The sequence below is a fragment of the Agelaius tricolor genome, unplaced genomic scaffold (genome assembly GCF_023055355.1).
Source record: "Agelaius tricolor isolate 1412-34295 unplaced genomic scaffold, bAgeTri1.0.p SCAF_1, whole genome shotgun sequence".
NCBI lineage: Eukaryota > Metazoa > Chordata > Aves > Passeriformes > Icteridae > Agelaius > Agelaius tricolor.
This window is the reverse complement of record NW_027269261.1, coordinates 52902540-52916868: the sequence shown is the minus strand read 5'-3', so window position 1 is coordinate 52916868 and position 14329 is coordinate 52902540. Positions and strand designations below refer to the sequence as shown.

General features: G+C 43.4%; 1 protein-coding gene across 9 annotated transcripts in view; it reads left to right on the top strand.

Moving 5' to 3' along the window:
- Positions 1 to 14329, top strand: part of HIVEP2 (HIVEP zinc finger 2) — a 137145-nt gene that overhangs the window by 84574 nt on the left and 38242 nt on the right. For all 9 annotated transcript variants that reach the window (XM_071434236.1, XM_071434231.1, XM_071434228.1 and 6 more), the window contains one exon: positions 431 to 528. The gene's annotated coding sequence lies outside the window, so the exon portion shown is untranslated. The remainder of the gene's footprint in view (positions 1 to 430; positions 529 to 14329) is intronic.

The window sequence follows — 14329 nt, the reverse complement described above, 5'->3', positions numbered from 1 at the left end:
TGCTCCTAAGTTAGGATTTGGGCATGATGTTTTCAAAATTGGACAGAAATTAGACAAAAAACTTGGAATGACAAGACCTAAATGTAAAGATACTACAAAGACAACTCATGGTTTGTGCTTACCCTGCTTTTTGTATATATCATGTTTGAAAATATGTCATTGTATGCACCTACTGGCCTTGTATGTCTATTGTTTTCACTTTGACATGCATTAGTTGATGTGTATTCTAGCCCACAGCAAGTTGGAAACCACAGGAGAGCTACTGATTGCTGGTGCCACATTGCTCTGAAGGCAGCAAGAAGGACTGTGACAATCTCAAGTTCTTACATGTATTGATGTAGCCAACACCATAAAGTCAGGTTATAAAATCAAACAGCAGGCTGAATCGATCACAGTCTTTAAAAATCTTTAATATTTATTTTCCAAACAGGTGGAAGAGAGACTCAACGGCCATATTTGCTGGAGTAGTGAACCAAATTGCTTTGACTGGAACCATTACTCATGTGCACCTTTGATGGCGGCAGCCAGGTAGGAGAGTGAAGGAAGGGTGGTTTTGCATGAGCTGAGGGAGCGGGTCTGAGAACACAGTTTTTAATTCTGAAAAGGCTTTATGTGGAAGTCACCCACATTTAACTCCTCATTATGTGTCCTTTTGTTACAACCGAAGCCAGCTTTTGCCGAAATTAGACACATTTCTGTTCTGGGGCAGGTTTTTGTTAACTTGGAAGTGATGTCTTTGCTTTGTCCACATATTTGGTTTTCCACTTTCCCTTCTCCAATGCAATTTTTGTATCAAATATCCAGGGACTCCACTTCTTGAACTAAACAGAAAAGTGTGCTTGTAAAAATACAAGAAGATATGGTGGGTGAGGTTTTTATATATGAAATGTCTGGGGGTGTTTATTTACTTTGTCCTAAAATATAAGGTGATTTATGCTTGACAATCTTGCAATTTTAAGTGCACCATGGACAGTACTGTCCAAGGTTTCATTCTTCCTCTGGGTCTTGAACACTTGGGCATGTAGAAACTGCAGTTATAAAAGTGCTAATGTTGTATGCAATAACACCCAAGCTTAAAGTTAGTGGATCCCCAACAGAGATCTTACTGTGGCATCAGATAGTTCAGAAAACAATTCATCTTGTCAAGAAAAAGTCAATTTTCAGCTACTGATTGCAGCACCATGTTTATTAGGGTTGGTAGTCCCAAGATGGTCAGTTTTCATATTCACAGTGTCAAAAACTGTGCCTGTCTGCAGTACACAAAGTTACTTTTCTTGCTATAGGAAACCTGAAGCACTGAGAAGCTCCTCTTCACTCATCTTCTCTGCACAGGCACATCCTTGATGGTCAAAGAATTGTTAGCCCTTAGAATTTAATAAGACAAGCTTGAAAGAGTGAAAGGTTAAGGAAAGTTTGATCTCAAGGAGTTTCTTTCTTTTTTTTTTTTTTTAATCCAATATTTATCTTCAGCCATAGAAGCTAGGTGTATAAGGAAGACCCTGAAGATTCTCATGTGATATCATGAGCAGTGAAGAAGGTGTTCAAAGAAAATACAGAACATCTTTTGAGATAACCCCACCAGATTTTTCAGGATTATGTAAATAGTGTTATAGTGTTGGACCTATGTTTCATTCTATATATGAATTCAGTGAAAGAAGGAGTTAAATTGAGAAGGGCAATCCCTTGAACTTTTGCTCAACCCTGGAACTGATCCCAAATATTCTGCAGTCCAGAATGGTGCTATATGGGACATCTCTTCTTATGGATCCCTCTCAGGGTCCCTGCAATGGGAGTTGTGGGTATCTGCATTGTTCTCTCTCCTCCCTGCAGCCTCTGAGAGCAGCCGAGATGTTTGTGTGCAGCCTGGGATCAGAGTTGGGTGGGCGAGAGGGTGTGAACTGATGGCTGTCAGCAGGGCTGTTACCCCCGCCAGAGGTCCTGTGGAATTTCTGTTTAAAGTTCAGCAGGAAAATAAACTGTCCTCATGCACCCCTGAGCTGTGTTGCCAGTTTGGAAAGCATTAACAGCGTGTGAAATTTATAAGGAGGAGTAATGGAACACTGCTGGAGTATGGAAACCTGGCCATGTCCTGACTCACCAGGCAGGATTTAAGTGGAAAACGGAGAACTTTGGCACACAAGAGTATGGCGGCCATGCTCTGAAATGGGGTTTTAGCATACAGCTTTCAGGTTTTGTAAGCGTGTAACTTAAAGGCACTTGTGTGCATTGGGCCCTTTTTGCTGTGGCTCTTGTACATGAGAACTCTCCCTGGTAATGTGTCAGCCAAATAATAGCACACTTCACTTTTTGATTGGAACAATTAAATTTTAGAATAGATGCTCTCAATTAATGTAGTTCAAACTAGCATTATTGTAACTATGATGATATGTACCACTACCTCGTGTGCTAAGGATATTAAGGCAAGCACTTAATACTGGTAGGGTAGTAAATACGCTGTGTGAGCTAATAAAAGGCTCCCATGAAGAAATGGAACCCTATTACTGCCTATTTTACAGGTGAAAGCTTGCAGTCTGATTCCACCTCTAGGCACAGGGTGGTAGGAAAGGCACATTTTCTCCAGGGACCAGAGCATGCAAGGCTGCCAAACCAGCAGTCTCAGGCATCCTTCAGGGAATGTTTCCTGCAGCTGAGCAAGATTGCAAGCTGTGGTGTGGAGGACTAGCTGCTTTATTTTGGCTAGGAATCCTTTGAAGATACTGGTCCTGCCTGATTCTGTACTGCCTGAAACCTTTTGCTATTTATACCTGGGTAAAGTGAATGCCAAGCGAGCATAAAATACCACTACGCTGGTGCTAAAGGAGCTGTTATCCACTTTGCCCAAATATAAATGACTATGCAAAGGGTGAAGCAAGTTCAAGGTCTCTCTTTTTGTTGTGACATTGCCCCTAGATCCTGCTGCTCATTGCTGACAGCGTGAATAGAGCGAGGCTGAAATTTCCTGTAGGTTTGAGCTCAAGATGTGCAAACTCGGGTAAGTGAGAGCACCCACTTCTGGTCCCGCTAGTATCCAGAGACACAAAACACGTTTCTTCTTTCCCGTCCCGGAGACAGCCGAGCAGCGCGGCTGGACAGCAAATCCATGCGGCAGTTCCCTGACAGCCTGTGCCGGGCTGGGGGGGATGAGACACGGGAAGGCCCAGAGGCGGCAGGAACGGGCACTGCGCCCTGCAGGCTCACAGCTGCGGGGCACGGAAGGGCACGGAACGCCACGCTGCCGAGGCAGCGGCCCTGGCGGGCGGGGGCGGGCGGGCTGTGCGAGGAGAGGCCGCGCCCGGCGCAGCTGCCGCTGCCAGCCCCGGGCCTCGGGCAGCTGCGGCACCCTGCTCATCACCCTGCTGCCGGCGGCCGGGCCGCGTTTGGCTTCCCTTCATTGCACAGCGGCACCACCCCCAAAAAACCGGAACCAACCTCCAGAGCCATAAAAATCAGCGCTTGCCTAATGAAATCGAACAGCTTCATTCCCCCCCGCCCAACAACGTGTGGCCCGTGCAGCCGCAGCCGGCAGTGCGCTGACATCCCGCCCATTGGAAGGAAGGACACGGTCCTTGAAATGCTCTGGCACCGAGAGCTGCTGCTTTCGAACTAGAGCAGAGACAGATAAGGATATTGTGAAGGAGAAATTTGGCGTTGCCTATTATGAAACTGAATCCTTAAAGAACCTGCGTACTTTTGGCAGTATTTCGTGTCTTGTAAATAGAACCCATATATATTCATGCGTATTTTAAGCAGAATATAGTGTACTGCAATTTCTGCCATCTAAGCAGATATCTTGGTAGAGTAATTTAAAAACATAGCTGGGTTTTTTTTTTTGTTTTTTTTTTTTTTTTTCATAGCTAGCACTGCACCAATTAAATAGCAAGGCCAGCATTCTGTGTTAGGCAGGCATCCTGGCCCAGGGGCTCCCAGGTGTACATATACCTGCTGAAGGCAATGCAGGAGCTCAGGAGCTGACCCAGCACAGGGTGAGGGCATCAGTGGCTGCTCTGCCTGAGCAGAGCTGTGTGGGGATGGTGTGCTGCAATGCACACTGCTGTGCGAGAGATACTTTTAAAAAGCAAGACGTGCAAATGGATTCTTTATAAGACCTAGATAAACCTCTATATGTTTCATTTCTTTATAATCCTGCAAGTATCCTGATTTTTGCTAGGGGATCATAACAGCATGAACACTTGAATCACTGAACCCCCCCACCTGATGGCATTAATTTTGTTTAACTTCCAAGACGTGTATATACCTATTTGCATCTATATTTCCCTCTGTCTAAAAATACCGTAAGGTTATAGATTCGAGGCTTGCAGCTTCAATTAAGACATGGAGTGAACAACTGCAATTTTAAATCTGCCAGTGACATATATGCAGAATTATTGTTACATACCATGCTATAGTAACCCTAAATAATTTCAAAGTACAAGCAGGATTCTATACTACAATGTCAGTCTTTAAAAGTAATCCTATGAACCTGTCTGTGTTCTAAACAAAATTTGAAGAATTTTAGATTTTTGAAAAGTCCAATGCCCCATGCAAATCTTGCTCACTGACACTTTGCTAAAAAGTTCTGAGACTGCAAAGTTTCAGACAGTTGGGAAGCTCAGATCCACCCTAGCAGTTACCTCCAGATGGCTGCACTTTCATTTGGTACTAAGCCTTCTAGCATCTCAGAGTATGCATGTTTGGGATGGTGATGTGTACTGTTCCACTTGTTTTTGCCAGAAAATGTACAGGGCATTGTATGATAAGTTTTGACACATGGTGTAGCTCAAAAAGGAGGTGAGAGAGAAGGGACGAGGAAAAGAGAAGGACAGGAAAAGAAAGGAATAAGAAAATGCAGCAAGGGAAGTTTATGTCAGTGTAATGAATTCAGCCTGACTGGCAAATACAATCTGACTGCAAGTTGTGAATTTCATTGAATTTGATCCAAGAAAGACACAGCTGAGCAATCTGCAGGAAGCAATCTTTTCCTAGAAGTATGCTGCTCCAAACTGTACAAATTCTTCCACTGGTCGTAAAATGTCTGTCTGCCACTGAACCTGTGCAATCAGATACTTTTGAAGAGAAAGTATTGTAATGAACAGTCAACTGAAGAATAGCAAAAAATATCACTAAATGTAGAGTTTTGAAAGAAGAAAACCTATATAATTTGAAGTTGGCCAATGAAGCATTAGTGATAAGGACAGTTAATCATTCTGGTGCAGCTGTTTCCTGACATTTCTGCAAAATGTTGTGGAAAAATTAATGAAGGTTTGTTCAGTAATGGTTTCGAGCTTGGCTAGTGGAAAATATGACAATATTTCCATCGTCAATTAAGAACAAGCAAGGCCCTTTTTTTTTCCGTAGGGGAAGTGGTATGCAGTTTGTACTGCACAGGAAACTGTAGACTTGAGAGCAGCTGTGTGATAGTAACAGGTATGCAGAGAATATGGAGAAGGGCCCAGGCCCTCTTCTCTTATCACATGTGCTTCAGTGTAGTAGAAGTAGCTCTGTTACATACTGGAAATACAGGATACTTACACTATCTACCATGTGGGGTATTCCTTTGAGTGTCTGGCTCTGAAAATAAATGCCCTTCTTGTCACTTCAGTAACAAAGCTTGCATTAATAAGGCTTTCATTACAATTTTATTACTGTGACACCAGAAAAGACTAATTCCTTCAGGTGGAGAGACACAGGATTTTTTTGCCCATCTCTGAAATTCACGTTACTTGCCATTTGACCTCGGGGTGTCTGGTTGTCATAGCCGTGCAGCAGGCCTTGCATGCTCACCATGCATGCCGCTCACCAGCGGGCCTTGGTGAGCACATCTGGGTGCTGTGCTGCATGGGTGAGGAGCAGCAGTGCAGCTGGAGGGGAACCCGCCGGCTTGTGTGCAGTATGGACATGGGCTGTGCGTGCCAGCTCGGTGTCATGCGTGTGTATGTGGTGCTGCAGATAGCCAAGAAAGCATGTGGAAACACGAGCATGGCCAGAGGGTGCATTCCTGTTGCAGATCAGCATAGCTGAAAGTCACTGTAGCAGCTGGGCAGTGGCCTTTGTCCACTCCTTCACCTTGTGGCCTGCAGCACCTGGCAGGCAGCCAGCTCCCAAAATCCTACTCCAATGGCACCTTGGGGTTCCTGCTCCTGCCAAAGCTCAACTGTGCTTGAGCTCCTCCAGCCCAACTCAGTTTGGGGTATGCTGGATACTCTCTGCGCTTGAAAAGGCTGTATGGGGCAGAAGGTGATTGGGAAAGAGACAGTTTCATTCATGAGCATAAATTACGAAGACTGGTCCCGTACAGCCAGTAGAGTAAACTTTTTTACTCAAGGGGTTCTAAATTTTATTTTGTGTGAAAAATGCATTAGTGTGAAATGTCTAGGTCTGGTACAGAAACACTGTAAATCACTGCAAATGTTTAGGTGAATGATTGAGGTGCTCAGTACCTTTCTAGTACCTTTCTGGACTGTGAGGTTTTGTACATGCCTGCCTCCTGTAATAGCTTTTTTCTTCCTCTGACTTTCTGAGATACTTTGAGCCCTACCATAAATATGATTTCTAGCCTGTTTACACGGTATGATGATTCATGCTAAAGTGGTGGATAGAAGATGCATTATAATGAATGGTTTATGCTTTCCTAATACTATTCTGTAAAGGTGACACTTATTCAATGCTCCACTGCAAATTTAGAAGACCCTTAGCAAGCTTGCTAAAAATGTTTGTCTTGCTCTCTGTAATGTTAGCTGTAGGGTGTATAGCTCTTATTGACAGGTTTAAGCCAGTGTAAAACAGTTAATAATGACAGACTTGTATCCATGATTTGTGACCGTTCACATAAGCACATAAAAGTCAGCACCAAGTTCTCTCTTCCTGATGCAGTCCACTGTGAGAAGCTTCATTTTAGATTCTCCCAAGCCTGCAATCCCTAGTGCAGGTAAACCTGTGGCTGGAGTCAGTGACAGCTTTACCAGTATCAGAGTTATCAGAGCATTAAAGACAGCTCCTATAAGAGCCTCTAGTTAGTCTTGATTTGGGACATTAAAAGGTTAGTCCTGCAAGCATCCCATCAGTAACCACGTGCCTGCTGCCACTGCACTCAGTGTACTCTCATGCCTGCAGTGAGACTGCTTGTGTGCTGAAGGGTGTGCTCAGGAGTAAGGGAAAAACGAGGGCTTTGCTTTTGCAGTTTATCTGATGTGGGAAATCTGAGGGTGCTGGGTCAAACATGAGCTGCTTTTAAACTTCTCAGCATGAGGGCTGTGCCTGCAGCTGCTTAGGAATTTCCCATAAAAACAATTTGTCAATTGAAAGCGGAATTTCCACAAGAACAAGTTTTCCACTGGAAAATTTCCATATTGCTATTTTTATTTTTTTGTTTTCCCATGGAAATCTCCGAATTAAATACTTCCCTTTAAGTCACTTTACTCCATGAAGAAGACCTTTGTTTAGCTGATCTGAGCTAAAATGGTTTCAGTTGCCGTTAAGTTGCCTGTTATGTTTCTCATCTCATTATGAATGGCAGCACAAAAATTTTATGCTTAAGAAGTTCCTGTGGGCAGATCACCTTGACAGTCTTCATGTCCCACACTGGGTTGTAGTCACTTGTGTGAAAAAGTCTACTCACTACTGAAAAAACAATGTCAAAGTGAAACAAATTCTAAAATAGAGGCCCCAAACCCTGGGAAACCAGAGGAGCCTCATTCATTTATGAGCCTATATCTTTGCCTATATCATCATCAGTTTCCCAAAATTTTGAGTATATTATACTGGTTATTTAATATGTCTGTGGGGGTTGTAAAACTCTTGGACTCCATTTGAGATTACTGGGGACTAAAAAGTATGTTTAAGTGATTGTAAAATTGACTAAAATCACACAATCAAGATTAAGGACTTCCACTTGTCTTGTTTTAATTCCTTACCTGGTAGCCCCTACTGAGGGCATCTGGGTAACGGCCGAGACATTACTGGAGGTGACTGGATGCCTGGTGCTGAGCATATGGGAAGGGAGAAGAATGCTGCTGACACCAAGGTGTTCATCATAACACACAGTGACCTCTTATGGATGAATATTAAAAAAGAATGAATACCACTTTTACTTTTTAAACTAATGGTTTGAATATTTGTACCAATATTTGTAGTAGGTGCTGGGTTCTCTTATGGTACTGTGTCCCCAGATTTCTGTGAATCTTTTTTCTGTCTTGCTGTCTCTCATCCATTCTTCATTCTGTTCTCATGACACATGGAGCAAGTTCTAGTCACAGCACTAAAACTTTGGTTATATTGCATGGCGGCCGGCTGGCAGTTTTGTGATCGTGACCGGTGGCACGCACAGAGCACTAGCCCCTGTTGTCCCCGAGGGAAATGTCCCCCAGGAGGAAATGGGCTGTACCAGAAAGTGCTCCGTGTGACAGCCACTGCACCAGAGGAAGCTCGCTATCTACATGAGCCTGAAGGCAGGTGCAGATTTTTTCACCTGGTGCACACAGGAAGCAGCATGGCTGATGTCTGACTTTCCTTTAGGCAGCCTCCCCTGGGCTTCTCAGAAACACAAGGGAGTTGTGGTTAAATATTACAGTCTAACCTTTTACTTGCTCACAGACTGAACAGGAGCTAAGTAACTTTACGCTATTAGCTCCATTTTAGGTATCTCTTCCACTGGATGAAGGGCAGTTGACTCTCAATCATATCTTCCAAATGAACGACTTGGAGTGAAATCCTGGGCTGTCTTTACCTGCAGAAAAGCATGGTGCAAGCACACATCTAAAGCATCCTTCTCTGTCCCTTTTTCTGCCCCTTTCATAGGATTCTCTTGAGTTCCTTACTCTGTCACTGGTTTGTTTAGACCCTCATAATTTTGCTGGGTAGCCTGAATTAGATTTCTGAATGCTGACTGTTGGATCTGAACCTTCTTCCTTCTGGGAGGATAGGACCGACAGCTTATGGAGATCTTGTTTGACTGTGAAATCAGGAAACGTTTTTGAGAGCTGCCTTAGTCATTTATCCTGCCAGCATCCCCATTCTTACCAGATGGTACTGGGAACCCTCTCAGTCCCAAACCCTTCTGCTTCCCCACTGCTTAGCTTCCCCAGTGGTGCTGAAGACAGAGGAGACCAATCTGAATAGAAGGAAGAAGGGACACATAAGGACTGGTCATTAATTCTTTGTTTAAATATGTCAACAGTTGCCTTTAGGTGATACCAAAATAAGTTGCTGGCATTCAAGAAAACACCAAATAGGCCTTCTGTGCTAACAGCAAAGACTTAATTGTACCGCAAGCTGAACACAGTTTCAAAGAACACAAATATATCACCATCATTTCTACCTGTGCATTGTTCCTTGGGAAAAACAATAAAGCCCACTTCACTTGTAGTCCCCTGTACTAAAAAGGAAGGTTTTCCTCAAGTATAATTGAAACTGGAGTTTTCATTCACCTGTTAGAATTTGAAGATTAACTGAAGGAATGATCACAGCAATTATTCACACTGTTTGGCAAGAAAGAAAAACAATTGGCAAAATTGTTTTTGTGACAATGGTTGCATTGCAAAGGCCTTAGTTCTAAATATACGATAGGGAGAAATTGTTCTGTTTAGTGTGTCCTAAAATTATCCAGCACAGAAATACTTTAAGGAAGTGTAAAAATGAATTCTCAATTTCTCAAAAGGCAGCTTAAAGGGGAAGGCATGCTGATGTGGAAGTATTGAATAAATGCCATCTCAGTAACAATTTTACCAAATGTAGGGAAGAGCCTTACACGTCATGTCCTTGTTATAAGATTCATGGAGAAAATACTCCCACTCAGATAGAAATTGATTGTAAACAGCTCTCTTGCTGTTAGAGTGGATGTACTTTTGAAGATGCAGTGGCTCTTAGAAGGAAAAGAGCATGTTGTGCAATAATCTGACCTTACGTTGCATAGACACTTCCAGTTTTGGAATGTGAAATGTCTGAAACTGGGAGTGGGCGGACAAGAGGTGGAGCCAGTCAGGAGCCTGGGTGGCTGCGTTTCTGAGAAACTCTCTTCTGCTGGTGAGTACTGCTAATTCGCAAAGCGCACGCCTAAAGCCCTGAATAGTTCTCAGTTGAACCACTAAACAATATCAAGTTTCAAATGGACATGGAGCTATAGGGTGATATTTTGGAAGTTAATTGTATGAAACCTCATTGAAAACAAGGCTGAATTCTTTCAGACCTGAAACCACAGCCTCCCAAAATGCGTCAGAGACTCTTGATGCTGCAGCGAGGTCAGCTTCCCTCCCCCCCTACCTGTGAGTCAGGACAATTCTATTATAGGAAGTTTTTATTGGAGGCTCTCGATGGAGAGGTAGACAACATGCAGATGGTGAGGACACACTGGGGACAGAGTTTGGATTCTGTGCCTGCATAAGTGGTGACCAACAGGCGACCAACAGGTCAGAAGAGCATTTTTTCTGGAGAGCACTGGGATACTAAGGAAAGAATAATATTTGAGCAAGAGGTAGGTTTCGCTGATTTCACCTTCTGTCTAATTAAAACCTGGATTCGGAGTCCACTCAAGCTAGCATTGTATCGATTTCTCAAGGGGGACAAAGGCTAAGTCTCTTGTAGCCTTAATGCCCTCAGTGCTTGTCCGCAGTTCCTTCCATATCTACTTTAGCTGAAAATCACAGAAAGAAAATTTTAGAGTCGTTCAGTTCACTGTAGGAAGAAAAAGAAAACCAAGGAGGAAACAGAATGCATTTGACAGGTGGGAATTTCAGAGGTGTTATCTTGATTTTCAGTCAAGGCAGACACTTTTTTAAATAGAAACTTCCTGTGGGGTAGTCATCCGCTTACTCTTTTCTTTTCTATAAATCCAGACCTGCTTATGGTTGGATCAACACCACTGGGACTTAAAAATATCTGTGAGCAATGCTGCCCCATTTATATTAGCAGGCCTATAACTTTTTCTTTGTTTGTTATTGCTGTTATTACCTGGACTGCTCTAGCAGAGTGTTAGCATAGATGAAATTCCTGCAACAAGCAGTATTTTGACAACTTGGAGCTGTGGTTTTAGATGTGCTCTTCTTTCAATGCTGGCAGATGCTCTGTGCTTCCTGGACTCACTGCTACTGGAGAAGAAGTATCTTACAGCAGTCTGTGATTAAAAAGATATCTCTAGAAATAATTTACTCTATGAGGACTTTTTTTATTATTTCTATGTGAAATTGCTAGCAGCAGGTAAGAGATCCTGGAAAACAGCTGTAGCTATTTAATTCATAGCCTGTCAGAAAAGAAGGTTTTAGTTTCCACTCCTGATGAGCAACTTGAGTGAAAAGCAGAGCATGCAAAGAGCTGACCTACCTAAGCCCTCAGCACAATGGGTAGTTCTGCATTTGAGTGATTTTCCTGAGAGCACCCCATGTGGAGTCTTCTGCTTTATTGGAGGTTTGTGTTGTCCTGGTTTGATCCACTTCTCAATTCATTGGTGGAATATTTCTAATAACTTTCCCACAAGCTGATTCAGACTGCATAAAAGGGGGAAAAAATGCACATCCAAAGATTTGAATCCATGGGTGGTGCATTTTATAAGCAAGTTCATTGATGCTTTGTTCCTAGAGATGTAAACCACCTTTTCTTTAAAAAATGAAAACAACTGGATGCACTTCTGGTGTCCTTCTGACTGCCAAGCATTCATTAGTAAACACTCAGGCAAATGGACCTCTTTATGCAGGTGTGTCTGAGCCTGTATGTGGACCTATTCACATGTGGAGTTTGAGTTGGAGAAAATAAGGTGCTCTTAAAAGACTTGCCGAGGCAGTTATCTGCCTGAGATTATGTTTGTGTTTTTCATCCAGCAGGTTTTAAGTCTAAAGATGGTTGTGATGGAAAAAGCATAACGCAAGGCCGTGGTTTATCTGATCTTCTTGGTGAGGAGGGGTAGACAGGCAAATTTAAGCAGAGCAGTGTGGTCTCCCAAAAGGCAGAGAATGATCCTGAACATTTTGATGGCACTAGTTGCCACTAACTGCTTCCCCTTTAGTGTGATTTAGCAAATTATTTCCCTGTTGGATAAGATGGAAGTAAGCTTCCTTTGCCGTCTGCCCGATTGCCTGCTGTCCAAATCTGCATTGACCAGTAAGCAGAAAATGTGAGTGCCTTTGACCTCCACTGGCCTTTTTCCTGGCCTTCCTCTGCCCTTTGCTCTTTCTGGCAAGGTCCTGTTGCAGTTAGACCTCAGGATAGCAGCCTAAGTGCCAGCATCTTTCAGCTGTCATGTGAAACTGCAATTTGGTTCACATCAGTTCTTTTCTTTCTGTAAGCAGCATATATGGAATATAAAAGTTCATATCCTATCTTAGGATTAGATTTGACATCCTTGAACAGATCAAGGAGAAAAATAAATTGTTACCCTGAAGAAAGTTGTGAAGAAAAATATCAGAGTGATGGCTTTTTGCTTTTAAGTTTTCCTGATCAGAACTCAGAGGCTGAGTTTTGGATCAAACAGCTGTAGTGATTTTGCAATCAAATACTCCCAGCTTGTGAAGATGCAAAGAGCAGCTCCTCCAGCTCGCTCTAATGAACCAGCAGCTCTTTGTTGATTCTAGCCAAGCAATTAGGCTCCCTGTTACGCAGTTGCATCTGAGCAATTTGGTTTATTTTACTCAAGGAGACCTCACCAATCCACAATTAAAGTCGCATTTTCATCTCTCACTTAGGGGTTGAGAAAACGCTTTTGAAGGTCTTTGTTCCTCTGATGAGCTTGGGAGAGGAACAAAATCAAACAAGGTTTTTTTGTGGCAGGAGTTGGGTCGTGACTGAGACAGTTGGCTACTTCATTATAGCAAATACGTAGGTGGCCTTTCTCATGCTTTGAGATGCAAGAGAGGAGCTCTGACTTGACTGACATCTTTGAGGGGAGTGGAGTCAATCCATGGCAGAAGGAGGGTCAGCTCAGCTGTGCCATATGCAGCACACACTGACAGTGAGCGCTTTCCTCTCAGCTGCTTTGAAGTTACAGTCTCTATCTTTTTGGCAGGATCCGATCCAAGTGGTGAGATGGCCCTGAGTCCGGGCAACTTAAAATGTCTGTAATTCTTTGCACCTGTTTGATTGTGGTATTTATAGCTCATTTTTACTGGTGCTTTCTTTTCAGTGTAACAGTTACCAGCAGACTTCCTTGCTGGTACTGGATCCACTCAGAAGGAAAGACTGGATGTAATTTGGAGGATCATTAGGGTGAGATCAGCTCTTGAAACCTGAGTCGAGTTAATGATGAAACCTGAGTTTTGTTAATAATACATTGTAATTATTACTACCAGCAAGGCAGATGCCTCATATTTCTCATCCTTTTAGCTTGAGGATCCTAATTACTGTGATATTGCTTGGGTCTACAGGAGGAAGATACCTGGTCTCCACCACCAGATTTCCACTTGAGCTTTCCCAGGTAGAGCAATGTGTCTGCAGATGTTGATGCATTACACAAGCTGGGGTGCAGAGGGGCCAAGAGGAGGATACATGATCAAGAGATGAAACAGTAGAACGTTAATAATAAAAGACACCTAATTGGATGTGCCCTTTTGCCCAGCAACAAGGACATATGTCAGTGCACAGAAGGCACCAGGCTCGTGGCAACCTGCTCCCACCTCCTACAGGTCTTCCTGAGGACAAAATTGCATTATGAGCCGAGCCACTTGCCTGCTGCAATTGGCAATAAAGCCAATTAATTCTAAGCCTTTGTAGACTGCACCTATGCTTGCACCTCTGAGATGCTGGGCCAGATTTGAGAGGTGACATAAATCATGGTGTGCCTTATGTGTTGGTGAGTGGGAGGGGAGTGCACACTGGGGAAAATGACACTGTGCAGGGGTGGGAGGGAGAAGACTGTGGCAGGAAAAGCAACCTGCAGCAGGATGTAGGATGATGTGAGATAGTGCAGGCTCTACTTAATGCTGTATTTCCTTACTGCCTCCCGTAGCTCCTGTTGCAGCCTCCCCTGCTGTCCTTGCTGGTGCCCACTGCCTCCATTTGCCCATGGTGTGCTTTAACTTCCTGTAGGCTTTCATTTTGTGGGAAATGTCATTGTGGAACTACTGTCCCATCTGAAGTGCAGGACACCACTATATCCAGTCTCCCACCCCACCTGTGCAATCTGATTGTGAAGATGTGAGTTAGGGACTTACTTTAGGGCAAGGTAAAATGGCCTTAAGTTGCACCAGGGGAAGTTTAGTTTGGGTATTAGGAAAACTTCCTTCATAGCACTGGAACAGGCTGCTTTAATAGGGCAGTGGTGGAGTCACCATTCCTGGAAGTATTTAAAGTCTTGTGGATGTGGCACTTAGGGACATGGTTTAGTGGTGGACTTAACAGTGTTAAGTTAATG